The sequence below is a fragment of the Macaca nemestrina genome, chromosome 19 (genome assembly GCF_043159975.1).
Source record: "Macaca nemestrina isolate mMacNem1 chromosome 19, mMacNem.hap1, whole genome shotgun sequence".
NCBI classification, from domain to species: domain Eukaryota; kingdom Metazoa; phylum Chordata; class Mammalia; order Primates; family Cercopithecidae; genus Macaca; species Macaca nemestrina.
The window spans coordinates 28,969,318-28,991,045 of NC_092143.1; positions in this window are offsets into that span (position 1 = coordinate 28,969,318).

Sequence of the window (21,728 nt, forward strand, 5' to 3'; positions counted from 1 at the left end):
AAAGGTTCTTTCTCTTTCTTATCGGAGGATATTTCCTTTGGCCCTATAGTCTTCTAAGGGATCCGAAATATCTGTTCTCAGATTCTACAGAAATAAGGCTAGCAAGGAGATCCACGAAATACAGATGTAACTCTGTGAGATGAATTAACAGAACACTAAGCAGTTTCTCAAAAAGCTTCTTTCCAGATTTCATTTGAGAATATTTCCTTTTTCACCGTAGCCCTCTATGGGCTTCCAAATATCACTATGCCAATTCCACAAGAACTGTCTTAGCGAAAGGCTTCTTGAGGGGAAAGCTGTAACTCTGTAAGATGATTTCACAGAAAACAAAGAAGTTTCTCAGAAAGCTTCTTTCTCTTTGTTATCGGAAGATAGTTCCTTTGGCCCTATAGTCTTCTAAGGGATGCGAAATATCAGTTCTCAGATTCCACAGAAATAAGACTAGCAAAGAGATCCACGAAATACAGATGTAACTCTGTGAGATGAATTAAGAGAACACTAAGAAGTTTCTCAAAAAGCTTCTTTCCAGATTTCATCTGAGGATATTTCCTTTTTCACCATAGCCCTCTATGCGCTTCCAAATAACACTTTGCCAAATCCAAAAGAACTGTCTTAGCGAAAGGCTCCTTGAGGGGAAAGCTGTAACTCTGTGAGATGATTTCACAGAACAAAGAAGTTTATCAGAAAGCTTATCTCTCTTTGTTATCGGAGGATATTTCCTTTGGCCCTAGAGTCTTCAAAGGGATCCGAAATATCTGTTCTCAGATTCCACAGAAATGAGGCTAGCAAAGAGATCCTCGAAATACAGATGTAACTCTGTGAGATGAATTAACAGAACACTAAGCAGTTTCTCAGAAAACTTCTTTCCAGATTTCATCTGAGGATATTTCCTTTTTCACCATAGCCCTCTATGCGCTTCCAAATATCACTTTGCCAATTCCACAAGAACTGTCTTAGCGAAAGGCTTCTTGAGGGGAAATCTGTAACTCTGTGAGATGATTTCACAGTACACAAGGAAGTTTATTAGAAAGCTTCTGTCTCTTTGTTATCGAAGGATATTTCCTTTGGCCCTATATTCTTCAAGGGGATCCGAAATATCTGTTCTCAGATTCCACAGAAATAAGGCTAGAAAAGAGATCCACGAAATACATATGTAACTCTGTGAGATGAATTAACAGAACACTAATCAGTTTCTCAGAAAGCTTCTTTCCAGATTTCATCTGAGGATATTTCCTTTTTCACCATAGCCCACTGAGGGCATCCAAATATCACTTTGCCAAATCCACAAGAACTGTCTTAGCGAAAGGCTTCTTGAGGGGAAAGCTGTGACTCTGTGAGATGATTTCACAGAACAAAGAAGTTTATCAGAAAGCTTCTTTCTCTTTGTTATGGAAGATATTTCCTTTGGCCCTATAGTCTTCAAGGGGATCCGAAATATCTGTTCTCAGATTCCACAGAAATGAGGCTAGCAAAGAGATCCTCGAAATACAGATGTAACTCTGTGAGATAAATTAACAGAACACTAATCAGTTTCTCAGAAAGCTTCTTTCCAGATTTCATGTGAGGATATTTCCTTTTTCACCATAGCCCAATAGGGGCTTCCAAATATCACTTTGCCAATTCCACAAGAACTGTCTTAGCGAAAGGCTTCTTGAGGGGAAAGCTGTAAATCCGTGACATGAATTCACACGACACAAAGAAGTTTCTCAGAAAGCTACTTTCTCTTTGTTATCAGAGGATATTTCCTTTGGCCCTATAGTCTTCTAAGGGATCCGAAATATCTGTTCTCAGATTCTACAGAAATAAGGCTAGCAAAGAGATCCACGAAATACAGATGTAACTCTGTGAGATGAATTAACAGAACACTAAGCAGTTTCTCAGAAAGCTTCTTTCCATATTTCATCTGAGGATATTTCCTTTTTCACCATAGTCCTCTATGCGCTTCCAAATATCACTTTGCCAATTCCACAAGAACTGTCTTAGCGAAAGGGTTCTTGAGGGAAATCTGTAACTCTGTTAGATGATTTCACAGAACACAAAGAAGTTTCTCAGAAAGCTTCTTTCTCTTTGTTATCGGAGGTATTTCCTTTGGCCCTATAATTTTCAAAGGGATCCGAAATATCTGTTCTCAGATTCCACAGAAATAAGGCTAGCAAAGAGATCCACGAAATACAGATGTAACTCTGTGAGATGAATTAACAGAACACTAAGTAGTTTCTCAGAAAGCGTTTTTCCAGATTTCATCTGAGGATATTTCCTTTTTCACCATAGCCCTCTAGGCGCTTCCAAATGTCACTTGAGCAATTCCACTAGAACTGTCTTAGCGAAAGTCTTCTTGAGGGGAAATCTGTAACTCTGTGAGATGAATTCACAGGACACAAAGAAGTTTCTCCGAAAGCTTCTTTCTCTTTGTTATCGGAGGATATTTCCTTTGGCCCTATAGTCTTCTAAGGGATTAGAAATATCTGTTCACAGATTCCACAGAAATAAGGCTAGCAAAGAGATCCAGGAAATACAGATGTAACTCTGTGAGATGAATTAACAGAACACTAAGCTGTTTCTCAGAAAGCTTCCTTCCAGATTTCATCTGAGTATATTTCCTTTTTCACCATAGCCCTCTATGGGCTTCCAAATATCACTTTGCCACTTCCACAAGAACTGTCTTAGCGAAAGGCTTCCTGAGGGGAAAGCTGTAACTCTGTGAGATGATTTCACAGAACACAAAGAAGTTTCTAAGAAAGATTCTTTCTCTTTGTTATCCGAGGATATTTTCTTTGGCCCTATAGTCTTCTAAGGGATCCGACATATCTCTTCTCAGATTCCACAGAAATAAGGCTAGCAAAGAGATCCACGAAATACAGATGTAACTCTGTGAGATGAATTAACAGAACACTAAGCAGTTTCTCAGAAAGCTTCCGTCCAGATTTGATCTGAGGATATTTCCTTTTTCACCATAGCCCTCTATGGGCTTCCAAATATCACTTTGCCAATTCCACAAGAACTGTCTTAGCGACAGGTTTCCTAAGGGGAAAGCTGTAACTCTGTGAGATGATTTCACAGAACACAAAGAAGTTTCTCAGAAAGATTCTTTCTCTTTGTTATCGGAGGATATTTCCTTTGGCCCTATAGTCTTCTAAGGGATCCGAAATATCTCTTCTCAGATTCCACAGAAATAAGGCTAGCAAAGAGATACACCAAATACAGATGTAACTCTGTGAGATGAATTCACAGAACACTAAGCAGTTTCTCACAAAGCTTCTTTCCGGGTTTCATTTGAGGATATTTCCTTCTTCACCATGGTCCTCTATGGGCTTCCAAATATCACTTTGCCAATTCCACAAGAACTGTCTTAGCGAAAGGCTTCTTGAGGGGAAAGCTGTAACTCTGTGAGATGATTTCACAGAACACGAAGTTTCTCAGAAAGCTTCTTTCTCTTTGTTATCGGAGGAGATTTCCTTTGGCCATATAGTCTTCTAAGTGATCCGAAATACCTGTTCTCAGATTCCAGAGAAATAAGTCTAGCAAAGAGATCGACGAAACACAGATGTAACTCTGTGAGATGAATTAACAGAACACTAAGCAGTTTCTCAGAAAGCTTCTTTCCAGATTTCATCTGAGGATATTTCCTTTTACACCATAGTCCTCTATGGGCTTCCAAATATCACTTTGCCAATTCCACAAGAACTGTCTTAGCGAAAGGGTTCTTGAGGGAAATATGTAACTCTGTTAGATGATTTCACAGAACACAAAGAGGTTTCTCAGAAAGCTTCTTTCTCTTTGTTATCGGAGGAGATTTCCTTTGGCCCTATAGTCTTCTAAGGGATCCGAAATATCTGTTCTCAGATTCCACAGAAATAAGGCTAGCAAAGAGATCCACGAAATACAGATGTAACTCTGTGAGATGAATTAACAGAACACTAAGCAGTTTCTCAGAAAGCTTCTTTCCAGATTTCATCTGAGCATATTTCCTTTTTCACCATAGCCCTCTATGGGCTTCCAAATATCACTTTGTCAATTCCACAAAAACTGTCTTAGCGAAAGGCTTCTTGAGGGGAAAGCTGTAACTTTGTGAGATGATTTCACAGAACACAAAGAAATTTCTCAGAAAGTTTCCTTGACTTTGTTATCAGAGTTTATTTCCTTTGGCCCTATATTCATCAAAGGGATCCGAAATATCTGTTCTCAGATTCCACAGAAATAAGGCTAGAAAAGAGATCCACGAAATACAGATGTAACTCTGTGAGAAGAATTAACACAACACTAAGAAGTTTCTCAGAAAGCTTCTTTCCAGATTTCATCTGAGGATATTTCCTTTTTCAACGTAGCCCTCTATGGGCTTTCAAATATCACTTTGCCAATTCCACAAGAACTGTCTTAGCGAAAGGCTTCTGGAGGGGAAAGCTGTAACTCTGGGAGATGATTTCACAGAACACAAAGAATTTTCTCAGAAAGCTTCTTTTTTTTCCTATCGGAGGATATTTCCTTTGGCCCTATAGTCTTCAAGGGGATCCGAAATATCTATTCTCAGATTCCACAGAAATAAGGCTAGCAAAGAGATCCACGAAATACAGATGTAACTCTGTGAGATGAATTAACAGAACACTAAGGAGTTTCTCAGAAAGCTTCTTTCCAGATTTCATCTGAGGATATTTCGTTTTTCAACATAGCCCCCTATGGGCTTCCAAATATCACTTTGCCAATTCCACAAGAACTGTCTTAGCGAAAGGCTTCTTGAGGGGAAGCTGTAACTTTGTGAGATGAATTCACAGGACACAAAGGAGTTTCTCAGAAAGCTTCTCTCTCTTTGTTATCGGAGGATATTTCCTTTGGCCCTATAGTCTTCTAAGGGTTCCGAAATATCTGTTCTCAGATTCCACAGAAATAAGGCTAGCAAAGAGATCCACGAAATACAGATGTAACTCTGTGATATGAATTAACAGAACACTAAGTAGTTTCTCAGAAAGCTTCTTTCCAGATTTAATCAAGGGATACTTCCTTTTTCACCAGAGTCCTCTATGCGCTTCCAAATATCACTTTGCCAATTCCTCAAGAACTGTCTTAGCGAAAGGCTTCTTGAGGGGAAAGCTGTAATTCTGTGAGATGATTTCACAGAACACAAAGAAGTTTCTCAGAAAGGTTTTTTCTCTTTGTTATCGGAGGATATTTCCTTTGGCCTTATAGTCTTCAAAGGGATCCGAAATATCTGTTTTCAGATTCCACAGAAATAAGGCTAGCAAAGAGATCCACGAAATACAGATGTAACTCCGTGAGCTGAATTAACAGACCACTAAGCAGTTTCTCAGAAAGTTTCTTTCCAGATTTCATCTGAGGATATTTCCTTTTTCACCATAGACCTCTACGCGCTTCCATATATCACTTTACCAATTCCACAAGAACTGTCTTAGCGAAAGGCTTTTTTACGGGAAAGCTGTAACTCTGTAAGATGATTTCACAGAACACAAAGAAGTTTCTCAGAAAGCTTCTTTCTCTTTGTTATCGGAGGATATTTCCTTTGGCCCTATATTCTTCAAAGGGATCCGAAATTTCTGTTCTCAGATTCCACAGAAATAAGGCTAGCAAAGAGATCCACGAAATACAGATGTAACTCTGTGAGATGAATTAGCAGAACACTAAGCAGTTTCTCAGAAAGCTTCTTTCCATATTTCATCTGAGGATGTTTCCTATTTCACCATAGCCTTCTATGGGCTTCCAAATATCTCTTTGCCAATTCCGCAAGAACTGTCTTAGCGAAAGGCTTCTTGAGGGGAAAGCTGTAACTCTCTGAGATGATTTCCAGAACAGAAAGAAGTTTCTCAGAAGGCTTCTTTCTCTTTGTTATGGGAGGATATTTCCTTTGCCCTATAGTCTTCAAAGGGATCCGAAATATCTGTTCTCAGAATCCACAGAAATAAGGCTAGCAAAGAGACCCACGAAATACAGATGTAACTCTGTGGGATGAATTAACAAAGCATTAAGCAGTTTCTCAGAAAGCTTCTTTCCAGATTTCATCTGAGGATATATCCTTTTTCACCATAGCCCTCTATGGGCTTCCGAATATCACTTTGCCAATTCCACAAGAACTGTCTTATCGAAAGGCTTCTTGAGGGGAAAGCTGTAACTCTGTGAGATGATTTCACAGAACACAAAGAAGTTTCTCAGAAAGCTTCTTTCTCTTTGTTATCGGAGGATATTTCCTTTGGCCCTATAGTCTTCTAAGGGATCCGAAATATCTGTTCTCAGATTCCACAGAAATAAGGCTAGCCAAGAGATCCACGAAATACAGATGTAACACTGTGAGATGAATTAACAGAACACTAAGCTGTTTCTCAGAAAGCTTCTTTCTAGATTTTATCTGAGGATATTTCCTTTTTCACCGTAGACCTCTATGTGCTTCCAAATATCACTTTGCCAATTCCACAAGAACTGTCTTAGCGAAAGGCTTCTTGAGGGGAAAGGTGTAACTCTGTGAGATGATATCTCAGAATACAAATAAGTTTCTCAGAAAGCTTCTTTCTCTTTGTTATCGGAGGATATTTAATTTGGACCTTTAATCTTCAAAGGGATCCGAAATATCTGTTCTCAGATTCCACAGAAATACGGATAGCAAAGAGATCCACGAAATACAGATGGAACTCTGTGAGATGAATTAACAGAACTAAGCAGTTTCATAGAAATCTTCTTTCCAGATTTCTTCTTTGGATATTTAATTTTTCGCCATAACCCTATATGGGCTTCCAAATATCACTTTGCCAATTCCACAAGAACTGTCTTAGCGAAAGGCTTCTTGAGGGGAAAGCTGTAACTCTGTGAGATGATTTCAGAGAACACAAAGAAGTTTCTCAGAAAGGTTCTTTCTCTTTGATATCGGAGGATATTTCCTATGGCCCTATAATCTTCAAAGGGATCCGAAATATCTGTTCTCAGATGCCACAGAAATAAGGCTAGCAAAGAGATCCATGAAACACAGATGTAACTCTGTGAGATGAATTCACAGAACACTAAGCAGTTTCTCAGTAAGCTTCTTTCCAGATTTCTTCTGAGAATATTTCCTTTTTCACCATAGCCCTCTTTGGGCTTCCAAATATCACTTTGCCAATTCCACCAGAACTGTCTTAGCGAAACGTTTCTTGAGGGGAAAGCTGTTACTCTGTGAGATGATTTCTCAGAACACAGAGAAGTTTCTCAGAAAGCTTCTTTCTCTTTGTTATCGGAGGATATTTCCTTTGGCCCTATATTCTTCTAAGGGATCCGAAATATCTGTTCTCATATTCTACAGAAATAAGGCTAGCAAAGATATCCACGAAATACAGATGTAACTCTGTGAGATGAATAAAGAGAACACTAAGGAGTTTCTCAGAAATCTTCTTTCCAGATTTCATCTGAGGATATTTCCTTTTTCACCATAGCCCTCCATGTGCTTCCAAATATCACTTTGCCAATTCCACAAGAACTGACTTAGCGAAAGGCTTCTTGAGGGGATAGCTGTACCTCTGTGAGATGATTTCAGAGAACACAAAGAAGTTTATCAGAAAGCTTCTTTCTCTTTGTTATCGGAGGATATTTCCTTTGGCCCTATAGACTTCAAAGGGATCCGAAATATCTGTTCTCAGATTCCACAGAAATAAAGCTAGGAAACAGATCCACGAAATACAGATGTAACCCGGTGAGATGAATTAACAGAACACTAAGCAGTTTCTCAGAAAGCTTCTTTACAGATTTCATCTGAGTATATTTCCCCTTTCAACATAGCCTTCTATGGGCTTCCAAATATTACTTTGCCAATTCCACAGGAACAGTCTTGGCGAAAGGCTTCTTGAGGGGAAAGCTGTAACTCTGTGAGATGATTTCTCAGAACACAAATAAGTTTCTCAGAAAGCTTCTTTCTCTTTGTTATCGGAGGATATTTCCTTTGGCCCTTTAATCTTCAAAGGGATCCGAAATATCTGTTCTCAGATTCCACAGAAATAAGGCTAGGAAAGAGATCCACGAAATACAGATGTAACCCCGTGAATTGAATTAACAGAACACTAAGCAGTTTCTCAGAATGCTTCTTTCCAGATTTCATCTGAGGATATTTCCAATTTCAACATAGCCCTCTATGGGCTTCCAAATATCACTTTGCCTATTCCACAAGAACTTTGTTAGCGAAAGGCTTCTGGAGGGGAATGCTAACTCTGTGAGATGATTTCACAGAACACAAAGAAGTTTCTCAGAAAGCTTCTTTCTCTTTGTTATCGGAGGATATTTCCTTTGGCCCTCTAGTCTTCAAGGGGATCCGAAATATCTGTTCTCAGATTCCAGAGAAATAAGGCTAGCAAAGAGATCCACGAAATACAGATGTAATTCTGTGAGATGAATTAACAGAACACTAAGCAGTTTCTCAAAAAGCTTCTTTCCAGATTTCATCTGAGGATATTTCCTTTTTCACCAAAGCCCTCAATGCGCTTCCAAATATCACATTGCAAATTCCACAAGAACTGACTTAGCGAAAGGCTTCTTGACGGGAAAGCTGTAACTCTGTGAGATGATTTCACAGAACACAAAGAAGTTTCTGAGAAAGCTTCATTCTCTTTGTTATCGGAGGATATTTCCTTTGGCCCTATAGTCTTCAAAGGAATCCGAAATATCTGTTTTCAGATTCCAAAGAAATAAGGCTAGCAAAGAGATCCACGAAATACAGATGTAATTCTGTGAGATGAATTAACAGAACACTAAGCAGTTTCTCAGAAAGCTTCTTTCCAGATTTCATCTGAGGATATTTCCTTTTTCACCAAAGCCCTCAATGCGCTTCCAAATATCACATTGCAAATTCCACAAGAACTGACTTAGCGAAAGGCTTCTTGACGGGAAAGCTGTAACTCTGTGAGATGATTTCACAGAACACAAAGAAGTTTCTCTGAAAGCTTATTTCTCTTTGATATTGGAGGATATTTCCTCTGGCCCTATAGTCTTCAAAGGGATCCGAAATATCTGTTCTCAGATGCCACAGAAATAAGGCTAGCGAAGAGATCAACGAGACACAGATGTAACTCTGTGAGATGAATTAAGAGAACATTAAGCAGTTTCTCAGAAAGCTTCTTTCCAGATTTCTTCTGAGGATATTCCCTTTTTCACCATAGCCCGTTTGGGCTTCCAAATATCACTTTGCCAATTCCACAAGAAGTGTCTTAGCGAAAGTCTTCTTGAGGGGAAAGCTGTAACTCTGTGACATGATTTCACAGAACACAAAGAAGTTTCTCAGAAAGCTTCTTTCTCTTTGTTATCGGAGGATATTTCCTTTGGCCCTCTAGTCTTCAAGGGGATTCGGAATATCTGTTCTCAGATTCCACAGAAATAAGGCTAGCAAAGAGATCCACGAGATACAGATGTAACTCTGTGAGATGAATTAACAGAACATTAAGCAGTTTCTCAGAAAGCTTCTTTCCAGATTTCATCTGAGGATAATTTCTTTTTCACCATAGCCCTCTATGGGATTCCAAATATCACTTTGCCAATTCCACAAGAACTGTCTTAGGGAAAGGCTCCTTAAGGGGAAACCTGCAATTCTGCGAGATGATTTCACAGAACACAAAGAAGTTTCTCGGAAAGCTTCTTTCTCTTTCTTATCGGAGTATATTTCCTTTGGCCCAATAGTTTTCAAAGGGATCCGAAATATCTGTTCTCAGATTCCAGAGAAATAAGGCTAGCAAAGAGTTCCACGAAATACAGATGTAACTCTGTGAGATGAATTAACAGAACACTAAGCGGCTTCTCAGAAAGCTTCTTTCCAGATTTCATCTGAGGATATTTCCTTTTTCACCATAGCCCTCTATGGGCTTCCAAATATCACTTTGAAAATTCCACAAGAACTGTCTTAGCGAACAGCTTTTTGAGGGGAAAGCTGTAACTCTGTGAGATGATTTCACAGTACACAAAGAAGTTTCTCAGAAAACTTCTTTCTCTTTGTTATCGGAGGATATTTCCTTTGGCCCTATAGCCTACAAAGGGATCAGAAATATCTGTTCTCAGATTCCACAGAAATAAAGCCTGCAAAGAGATCCAGGAAATACAGATGTAGCTCTGTGAGATGAATTAACAGAACACTAAGCAGTTTCCCAGAAAGCTTCTTTCCAGATTTCATCTGAGGATATTTCCTTTTTCACCATAGCCCTCTATGGGCTACAAATATTACTTTGCCAATTCCACAAGAAGTGTCTTAGAGAAAGACTTCTTGACGGGAAAGCTGTAACTCTGTGAGATGATTTCACAGAACACAAAGAAGTTTCTCAGAAAGCTTCTTTCTCTTTGTTTTTGTAGGATATTTCCTTTGGCCCTATAGACTTCAAAGGGATCAGAAATATCTGTTCTCAGATTCCACAGAAAAAAAGCTAGGAAAGAGATCCACAAAATACAAATGTAACCCGGTGAGATGAATTAACAGAACACTAAGCAGTTTCTCAGAAAGCTTCTTTACAGATTTCATCTGAGGATATTTACCCTTTCAACATAGCCTTCTATGGGCTTCCAAATATTACTTTGCCAATTCCACAAGAACTGTCTTAGCGAAAGGCTTCTTGAGGGGAGAGCTGTAACTCTGTGAGATGATTTCACAGAACACAAAGAAGTTTCTCAGAAAGCTTCTTTCTCTTTGTTATCGGAGGATATTTCCTTTGGCCCTCTAGTCTACACGGGGATCCGAAATATCTGTTCTCAGATTCCAGAGAAATAAGGCTAGCAAAGAGATCCACGAAATACAGATGTATCTCAGTGAGATGAATTAACAGAACACTAAGCAGTTGCTCAGAAACCTTCTTTCCAGATTTCATCTGAGGATATTTCCTTTTTCACCATAGCCCTCTGAGGGCTTCCAAATATCATTTTGCTAATTCCACAAAACTGTCTTAGCGAAAGGCTTTTTGAGGGGAAAGCTCTAACTCTGTGAGATGATTTCACAGAACACAAAGAAGTTTCTGAGAAAGCTTCTTTCTCTTTGTTATCGGAGGATATTTCCTTTGGAACTATAGTCTTCAAAGGAATCCAAAATATCTGTTCTCAGATTCCAAAGAAATAAGGCTAGCAAAGAGATCCACGAAATACAGATGTAATTCTGTGAGATGAATTAACAAAACACTAAGCAGTTTCTCAGAAAGCTTCTTTCCAGATTTCATTTGAGGATATTTCCTTTTTCACCAAAGCCCTCAATGCGCTTCCAAATATCACATTGCAAATTCCACAAGAACTGACTTAGCGAAAGGCTTCTTGACGGGAAAGCTGTAACTCTGTGAGATGATTTCACAGAACACAAAGAAGTTTCTCAGAAAGCTTATTTCTCTTTGTTATTGGAGGATATTTCCTCTGTCCCTATAGTCTTCAAAGGGATCCGAAATATCTGTTCTCAGATGCCACAGAAATAAGGCTAGCGAAGAGACCCACGAGACACAGATGTAACTCTGTGAGATGAATTAACAGAACACTAAGCAGTTGCTCAGAAAGCTTCTTTACAGATTTCATCTGAGGATATTTACCCTTTCAACATAGCCTTCTATGGGCTTCCAAATATTACTTTGCCAATTCCACAAGAACTGTCTTAGCGAAAGGCTTCTTGAGGGGAGAGCTGTAACTCTGTGAGATGATTTCACAGAACACAAAGAAGTTTCTCAGAAAGCTTCTTTCTCTTTGTTATCGGAGGATATTTCCTTTGGCCCTCTAGTCTTCAAGGGGATCCGAAATATCTGTTCTCAGATTCCAGAGAAATAAGGCTAGCAAAGAGATCCACGAAATACAGATGTATCTCAGTGAGATGAATTAACAGAACACTAAGCAGTTGCTCAGAAAGCTTCTTTCCAGATTTCATCTGAGGATATTTCCTTTTTCACCATAGCCCTCTAAGGGCTTCCAAATATCATTTTGCTAATTCCACAAGAACTGTCTTAGCGAAAGGCTTTTTGAGGGGAAAGCTCTAACTCTGTGAGATGATTTCACAGAACACAAAGAAGTTTCTGAGAAAGCTTCTTTCTCTTTGTTATCGGAGGATATTTCCTTTGGCCCTATAGTCTTGAAAGGAATCCGAAATATCTGTTCTCAGATTCCAAAGACATAAGGCTAGCAAAGAGATCCACGAAATACAGATGTAATTCTGTGAGATGAATTAACAAAACACTAAGCAGTTTCTCAGAAAGCTTCTTTCCAGATTTCTTTTGAGGATATTTCCTTTTTCACCAAAGCCCTCAATGCGCTTCCAAATATCACATTGCAAATTCCACAAGAACTGACTTAGCGAAAGGCTTCTTGACGGGAAAGCTGTAACTCTGTGAGATGATTTCACAGAACACAAAGAAGTTTCTCAGAAAGCTTATTTCTCTTTGTTATTGGAGGATATTTCCTCTGTCCCTATAGTCTTCAAAGGGATCCGAAATATCTGTTCTCTGATGCCACAGAAATAAGGCTAGCAAAGAGATCCACGAGACACAGATGTAACTCTGTGAGATGAATTAACAGAACATTAAGCAGTTTCTCGGAAAGCTTCTTTCCAGATTTCTTCTGAGGATATTCCCATTTTCACCATAGCGCACTATGGGCTTCCAAATATCACTTTGCCAATTCCACAAGAACTGTCTTAGCGAAAGGCTTCTTGACGGGAAAGCTGTAACTCTGCGAGATGATTTCACAGAACACAGAGAAGTTTCTCAGAAACCTTCTTTCTCTTTGTTATCGGAGGATATTTCCTTTGGCCCTATATCTAGTAAGGGATCCGCAATATCTGTTCTCAGATTCCACAGAACTAAGGCTAGCAAAGAGTTCCACGAAATACAGATGTAACTCTGTGAGATGAATTAACAGAACACTCAGCAGTTTCTCAGAAACTTCTTTCCAGATTTCATCTGAGGATATTTCCTTTTTCACCATAGCCCTCTATGGGCTTCCAAATATCACTTTGCCAATTCCACAAGAACTGTCTTGGCGAAAGGCTACTTGAGGGGAAAGCTGTAACTCTGTGAGATGAATTCTCAGAACACAAAGAAGTTTCTCAGAAAGCTTGTATCTCTTTGTTATCGGATGATATTTCCTTTGGCCCTATAGTCTTCAAAGGGATCCGAAATATCTGTTTCAGATTCCACGGAAATAAGGCTAGCAAAGAGATCCACGAGATACAGATGTAACTCTGTGAGATGAATTAACAGAACATTAAGCAGTTTCTCAGAAATCTTCTTTCCAGATTTCTTCTGAGGATAATTTCTTTTTCACCATAGCCCTCTATGGGATTCCAAATATCACTTTGCCAATTCCACAAGAACTGTCTGAGGGAAAGCCTCCTTAAGGGGAAACCTGCAATTCTGCGAGATGATTTCACAGAACACAAAGAAGTTTCTCGGAAAGCTTCTTTCTCTTTCTTATCGGAGTATATTTCCTTTGGCCCTATAGTTTTCAAAGGGATCCGAAATATCTGTTCTCAGATTCCAGAGAAATAAGGCTAGCAAAGAGATCCACGAAATACAGATGTAACTCTGTGAGATGAATTAACAGAACACTAAGCGGCTTCTCAGAAAGCTTCTTTCCAGATTTCATCTGAGGATATTTCCAGTTTCACTATAGCCCTCTATGGGCTTCCAAATACCACTTTGCCAATTCCACAAGAACTGTCTTAGCGAAAGGTTTCTTGAGGGGAATGCTGCAACTGTGTGAGCTGATTTCACAGAACACAAAGAAGTTTCTCTGAAAGCTTCTATCTCTTTGTTACCGGAGGATATTTTCTTTAGCCCTATAGTCTTCTAAGGGATCCGAAATATCTGTTCTCAGATTCCACAGAAATAAGGCTAGCAAAGAGATCCACCAAATACAGATGTAACTCTGTGAGATGAATTTACAGAACACTAAGCAGTTTCTCAGAAAGCTTCTTTCCAGATTTCATCTCTTGTTATTTCCTTTTTTACCATAGCCCTCTATGGGCTTCCAAATATCACTTTGCCAATTCCACAAGAACTGTCTTAGCGAAAGCCTTCTTGAGGGGAAAGCTGTAACTCTGTGAGATGATTTCACAGAACACAAAGAAGTTTCTCAGAATGCTTCTTTCTCTTTGTTATCGAAGGATATTTCCTTTGGCCCTAGAGTCTTCAAAGGGATCGGAAATATCTGTTCTCAGATTCCACAGAAATAAGGCTAGCAAAGAGATCCACGAAATACAGATGTAACTCTGTGAGATGAATTAACAGAACACTAAGCAGTTTTTCAGAAACCTTCTTTCCAGATTTCATCTGAGGTTATTTCCTTTTTCACCATTACCCTCTATGCACTTCGAAACATCACTTTGCCAATTCCACAAGAACTGTCTTAGCAAAAGGCTTCTTGAGGGGAAAGCTGTAACTCTGTGAGATGATTTCACAGAACACAAAGAAGTTTCTCAGAAAGCTTCTTTCTCTTCTTTATCGGATCATATTTCTTTGGCCCTATAGTCTTCAAAGGGATCCGAAATATCTGTTCTCAAATTCCACAGATATAAGGCTAGCAAAGAGAACCCCGAAATACAGATGTAACTCTGTGAGTTGAATTAACAGAACACTAAGCAGTTTCTCTGAAAGCTTCTTTCCATATTTCATCTGAGGATATTGCCTTTTCACCATAGCCCTCTACGCGCTTCCAAATATCACTTTGCCAATTCCACTAGAACTGTGTTAGTGAAAGACTTCTTGAGGGGAAAGCTGTAAATCTGTGAGATGATTTCACAGAACACAAACAAGTTTCTCAGAAACCTTCTTTCTCTTTGTTATCGGAGGATATTTCCTTTGGCTCTATAGTCCTCAAAGGGATCCGAAATATCTGTTCTCAGATTCCACAGAAATAATTCCTGCAAAGAGATCCACGAAATACAGATGTAACTCTGTGAGATGAATTAACAGAACACTAAGCAGTTTCTCAGAAAGCTTCTTTCAAGATTTCATCTGAGGATATTTCCTTTTTCACCATATCCCTCTATGGGCTTCCAAATATCACTTTGCCAATTCCACAAGAACTGTCTTAGCGTAAGACTTCTTGAGAGGAAAGCTGTAACTCTGTGAGATGATTTCACAGAACACAAAGAAGTTTCTCAGAAAGCTTCTTTCTCTTTGTTAACGGAGGATATTTCCTTTGGCCGTATAGTCTTCAAAGGGATCCGAAATATCAGTTCTCAGATTCCACAGAAATAAGGCTAGCAAAGAGATCCACCAAATCCAGATGTAACTCTGTGAGATGAATTAAGAGAACACTAAGGAGTTTCTCAGAAAGCTTCTTTCCAGATTTCATCTGAGGATATTTCCTTTTTCATCATAGCCTTCTATGGGCTTCCAAATATCACTTTGCGAATAACACAAGAACTCTCTAAGCGAAAGGCTTCTTGAGGGGAAAGCTGTAACTCTGTGAGATGATTTCACAGAACACAAGGAAGTTTCTCAGAAAGCTTCTTTCTCTTTGTTATCGGAATTTATTTCCTTTGGCCCTATAATCTTCAAAGGGATCCGAAATATCTTTTCTCATATTCCACAGAAATAAGGCTAGCAAAGAGATCCACGAAATACAGATGTAACTCTGTGAGATGAATTCACAGAACACTAAGCAGTTTCTCAGAAAGCTTCTTTCCAGATTTCATCTGAGGATATTTCCTTTTTCACCACAGCCCTCTATGCGCTTCGAAATATCACTTTGACAATTCCACAAGAACTGTGTTAGCGAAAGGCTTCTTAGGGGAAAGCTGTAACTCTGTACGATGATTTCACAGAACACAAAGAAGTTTCTCAGAAAGCTTCTTTCTCTTTTTTATCGGAGTTTATTTCCTTTGGCCCTATAATCTTCAAAGGGATCCAAAATATCTGTTGTCAAATTTCACAGAAATACGGCTAGCAAAGAGATCCACCAAATACAGATGTAACTCTGTGAGATGAATTAGCAGAACGCTAAGCAGTTTCTCAGAAAGCTTCTTTCCAGATTTCATCTGAGGATATTTCCTTTTTCACCATAGCCCTCTATGCGCTTCCAAATATCACTTTGCCAATTCCACTAGAACTGTCTTAGCGAAAGACTTCTTGAGGCGAAAGCTGTAACTCTGTGAGTTGATTTCACAGTACAAAAAGAAGTTTCTCAGAAACCTTCTTTCTCTTTGTTATCGGAGGATATTTCCTTTGGCCCTATAGTCTTCAAAGGGATCCGAAATATCTGTTCTCAGATTCCACAGAAAAAATTCTAACAAAGAGATCCACGAAATACAGATGTAACTCTGTGAGATGAATTAACAGAACACTAAGCAGTTTCTCAGAAAGCTTCTTTCCAGATTTCATCTGAGGATATATCCTTTTTCACCGTATCCCTCTAGGGGTTCCAAATATCACTTTGCCAATTCCACAAGAACTGTCTTAGCGAAAGGTTTCTTGAGAGGAAAGCTGTAACTCTGTGAGATGATTTCACAGAACACAAAGAAGTTTCTCAGAAACCTTCTTTCTCTTTGTTATCGGAGTTTATTTCCTTTGGCCCTATAATCTTCAAAGGGATCCGAAATATCTGTTCTCAGATTCCACAGAAATAAGGCTGGCAAACAGACCCACGAAATACAGATGTAACTCTGTGAGATGAATTCAAAGAACACTAAGCAGTTTCTCAGAAAGCTTCTTTCCAGATTTCATCTGAGGATATTTCCTTTTTCACCATAGCCCTCTATGCGCTTCCAAATATCACTTTGCCAATTCCACTAGAACTGTCTTAGCGAAAGACTTCTTGAGAGGAAAGCTGCAACTCTGTGAGATGATTTCACAGAACACAAAGAAGTTTCTCAGAAAGCTTCTTTCTCTTTGTTATCGGAGGATATTTCCTTTGGCCCTCTAGTCTTCAAGGGGATCCGAAATATCTGTTCTCAGATTCCAGAGAAATAAGGCTAGCAAAGAGATCCACGAAATACAGATGTATCTCAGTGAGATGAATTAACAGAACACTAAGCAGTTGCTCAGAAAGCTTCTTTCCAGATTTCATCTGAGGATATTTCCTTTTTCACCATAGCCCTCTAAGGGCTTCCAAATATCATTTTGCTAATTCCACAAGAACTGTCTTAGCGAAAGGCTTTTTGAGGGGAAAGCTCTAACTCTGTGAGATGATTTCACAGAACACAAAGAAGTTTCTGAGAAAGCTTCTTTCTCTTTGTTATCGGAGGATATTTCCTTTGGCCCTATAGTCTTGAAAGGAATCCGAAATATCTGTTCTCAGATTCCAAAGACATAAGGCTAGCAAAGAGATCCACGAAATACAGATGTAATTCTGTGAGATGAATTAACAAAACACTAAGCAGTTTCTCAGAAAGCTTCTTTCCAGATTTCTTTTGAGGATATTTCCTTTTTCACCAAAGCCCTCAATGCGCTTCCAAATATCACATTGCAAATTCCACAAGAACTGACTTAGCGAAAGGCTTCTTGACGGGAAAGCTGTAACTCTGTGAGATGATTTCACAGAACACAAAGAAGTTTCTCAGAAAGCTTATTTCTCTTTGTTATTGGAGGATATTTCCTCTGTCCCTATAGTCTTCAAAGGGATCCGAAATATCTGTTCTCTGATGCCACAGAAATAAGGCTAGCAAAGAGATCCACGAGACACAGATGTAACTCTGTGAGATGAATTAACAGAACATTAAGCAGTTTCTCGGAAAGCTTCTTTCCAGATTTCTTCTGAGGATATTCCCATTTTCACCATAGCGCACTATGGGCTTCCAAATATCACTTTGCCAATTCCACAAGAACTGTCTTAGCGAAAGGCTTCTTGACGGGAAAGCTGTAACTCTGCGAGATGATTTCACAGAACACAGAGAAGTTTCTCAGAAACCTTCTTTCTCTTTGTTATCGGAGGATATTTCCTTTGGCCCTATATCTAGTAAGGGATCCGCAATATCTGTTCTCAGATTCCACAGAACTAAGGCTAGCAAAGAGTTCCACGAAATACAGATGTAACTCTGTGAGATGAATTAACAGAACACTCAGCAGTTTCTCAGAAACTTCTTTCCAGATTTCATCTGAGGATATTTCCTTTTTCACCATAGCCCTCTATGGGCTTCCAAATATCACTTTGCCAATTCCACAAGAACTGTCTTGGCGAAAGGCTACTTGAGGGGAAAGCTGTAACTCTGTGAGATGAATTCTCAGAACACAAAGAAGTTTCTCAGAAAGCTTGTATCTCTTTGTTATCGGATGATATTTCCTTTGGCCCTATAGTCTTCAAAGGGATCCGAAATATCTGTTTCAGATTCCACGGAAATAAGGCTAGCAAAGAGATCCACGAGATACAGATGTAACTCTGTGAGATGAATTAACAGAACATTAAGCAGTTTCTCAGAAATCTTCTTTCCAGATTTCTTCTGAGGATAATTTCTTTTTCACCATAGCCCTCTATGGGATTCCAAATATCACTTTGCCAATTCCACAAGAACTGTCTGAGGGAAAGCCTCCTTAAGGGGAAACCTGCAATTCTGCGAGATGATTTCACAGAACACAAAGAAGTTTCTCGGAAAGCTTCTTTCTCTTTCTTATCGGAGTATATTTCCTTTGGCCCTATAGTTTTCAAAGGGATCCGAAATATCTGTTCTCAGATTCCAGAGAAATAAGGCTAGCAAAGAGATCCACGAAATACAGATGTAACTCTGTGAGATGAATTAACAGAACACTAAGCGGCTTCTCAGAAAGCTTCTTTCCAGATTTCATCTGAGGATATTTCCAGTTTCACTATAGCCCTCTATGGGCTTCCAAATACCACTTTGCCAATTCCACAAGAACTGTCTTAGCGAAAGGTTTCTTGAGGGGAATGCTGCAACTGTGTGAGCTGATTTCACAGAACACAAAGAAGTTTCTCTGAAAGCTTCTATCTCTTTGTTACCGGAGGATATTTTCTTTAGCCCTATAGTCTTCTAAGGGATCCGAAATATCTGTTCTCAGATTCCACAGAAATAAGGCTAGCAAAGAGATCCACCAAATACAGATGTAACTCTGTGAGATGAATTTACAGAACACTAAGCAGTTTCTCAGAAAGCTTCTTTCCAGATTTCATCTCTTGTTATTTCCTTTTTTACCATAGCCCTCTATGGGCTTCCAAATATCACTTTGCCAATTCCACAAGAACTGTCTTAGCGAAAGCCTTCTTGAGGGGAAAGCTGTAACTCTGTGAGATGATTTCACAGAACACAAAGAAGTTTCTCAGAATGCTTCTTTCTCTTTGTTATCGAAGGATATTTCCTTTGGCCCTAGAGTCTTCAAAGGGATCGGAAATATCTGTTCTCAGATTCCACAGAAATAAGGCTAGCAAAGAGATCCACGAAATACAGATGTAACTCTGTGAGATGAATTAACAGAACACTAAGCAGTTTTTCAGAAACCTTCTTTCCAGATTTCATCTGAGGTTATTTCCTTTTTCACCATTACCCTCTATGCACTTCGAAACATCACTTTGCCAATTCCACAAGAACTGTCTTAGCAAAAGGCTTCTTGAGGGGAAAGCTGTAACTCTGTGAGATGATTTCACAGAACACAAAGAAGTTTCTCAGAAAGCTTCTTTCTCTTCTTTATCGGATCATATTTCTTTGGCCCTATAGTCTTCAAAGGGATCCGAAATATCTGTTCTCAAATTCCACAGATATAAGGCTAGCAAAGAGAACCCCGAAATACAGATGTAACTCTGTGAGTTGAATTAACAGAACACTAAGCAGTTTCTCTGAAAGCTTCTTTCCATATTTCATCTGAGGATATTGCCTTTTCACCATAGCCCTCTACGCGCTTCCAAATATCACTTTGCCAATTCCACTAGAACTGTGTTAGTGAAAGACTTCTTGAGGGGAAAGCTGTAAATCTGTGAGATGATTTCACAGAACACAAACAAGTTTCTCAGAAACCTTCTTTCTCTTTGTTATCGGAGGATATTTCCTTTGGCTCTATAGTCCTCAAAGGGATCCGAAATATCTGTTCTCAGATTCCACAGAAATAATTCCTGCAAAGAGATCCACGAAATACAGATGTAACTCTGTGAGATGAATTAACAGAACACTAAGCAGTTTCTCAGAAAGCTTCTTTCAAGATTTCATCTGAGGATATTTCCTTTTTCACCATATCCCTCTATGGGCTTCCAAATATCACTTTGCCAATTCCACAAGAACTGTCTTAGCGTAAGACTTCTTGAGAGGAAAGCTGTAACTCTGTGAGATGATTTCACAGAACACAAAGAAGTTTCTCAGAAAGCTTCTTTCTCTTTGTTAACGGAGGATATTTCCTTTGGCCGTATAGTCTTCAAAGGGATCCGAAATATCAGTTCTCAGATTCCACAGAAATAAGGCTAGCAAAGAGATCCACCAAATCCAGATGTAACTCTGTGAGATGAATTAAGAGAACACTAAGGAGTTTCTCAGAAAGCTTCTTTCCAGATTTCATCTGAGGATATTTCCTTTTTCATCATAGCCTTCTATGGGCTTCCAAATATCACTTTGCGAATAACACAAGAACTCTCTAAGCGAAAGGCTTCTTGAGGGGAAAGCTGTAACTCTGTGAGATGATTTCACAGAACACAAGGAAGTTTCTCAGAAAGCTTCTTTCTCTTTGTTATCGGAATTTATTTCCTTTGGCCCTATAATCTTCAAAGGGATCCGAAATATCTTTTCTCATATTCCACAGAAATAAGGCTAGCAAAGAGATCCACGAAATACAGATGTAACTCTGTGAGATGAATTCACAGAACACTAAGCAGTTTCTCAGAAAGCTTCTTTCCAGATTTCATCTGAGGATATTTCCTTTTTCACCACAGCCCTCTATGCGCTTCGAAATATCACTTTGACAATTCCACAAGAACTGTGTTAGCGAAAGGCTTCTTAGGGGAAAGCTGTAACTCTGTACGATGATTTCACAGAACACAAAGAAGTTTCTCAGAAAGCTTCTTTCTCTTTTTTATCGGAGTTTATTTCCTTTGGCCCTATAATCTTCAAAGGGATCCAAAATATCTGTTGTCAAATTTCACAGAAATACGGCTAGCAAAGAGATCCACCAAATACAGATGTAACTCTGTGAGATGAATTAGCAGAACGCTAAGCAGTTTCTCAGAAAGCTTCTTTCCAGATTTCATCTGAGGATATTTCCTTTTTCACCATAGCCCTCTATGCGCTTCCAAATATCACTTTGCCAATTCCACTAGAACTGTCTTAGCGAAAGACTTCTTGAGGCGAAAGCTGTAACTCTGTGAGTTGATTTCACAGTACAAAAAGAAGTTTCTCAGAAACCTTCTTTCTCTTTGTTATCGGAGGATATTTCCTTTGGCCCTATAGTCTTCAAAGGGATCCGAAATATCTGTTCTCAGATTCCACAGAAAAAATTCTAACAAAGAGATCCACGAAATACAGATGTAACTCTGTGAGATGAATTAACAGAACACTAAGCAGTTTCTCAGAAAGCTTCTTTCCAGATTTCATCTGAGGATATATCCTTTTTCACCGTATCCCTCTAGGGGTTCCAAATATCACTTTGCCAATTCCACAAGAACTGTCTTAGCGAAAGGTTTCTTGAGAGGAAAGCTGTAACTCTGTGAGATGATTTCACAGAACACAAAGAAGTTTCTCAGAAACCTTCTTTCTCTTTGTTATCGGAGTTTATTTCCTTTGGCCCTATAATCTTCAAAGGGATCCGAAATATCTGTTCTCAGATTCCACAGAAATAAGGCTGGCAAACAGACCCACGAAATACAGATGTAACTCTGTGAGATGAATTCAAAGAACA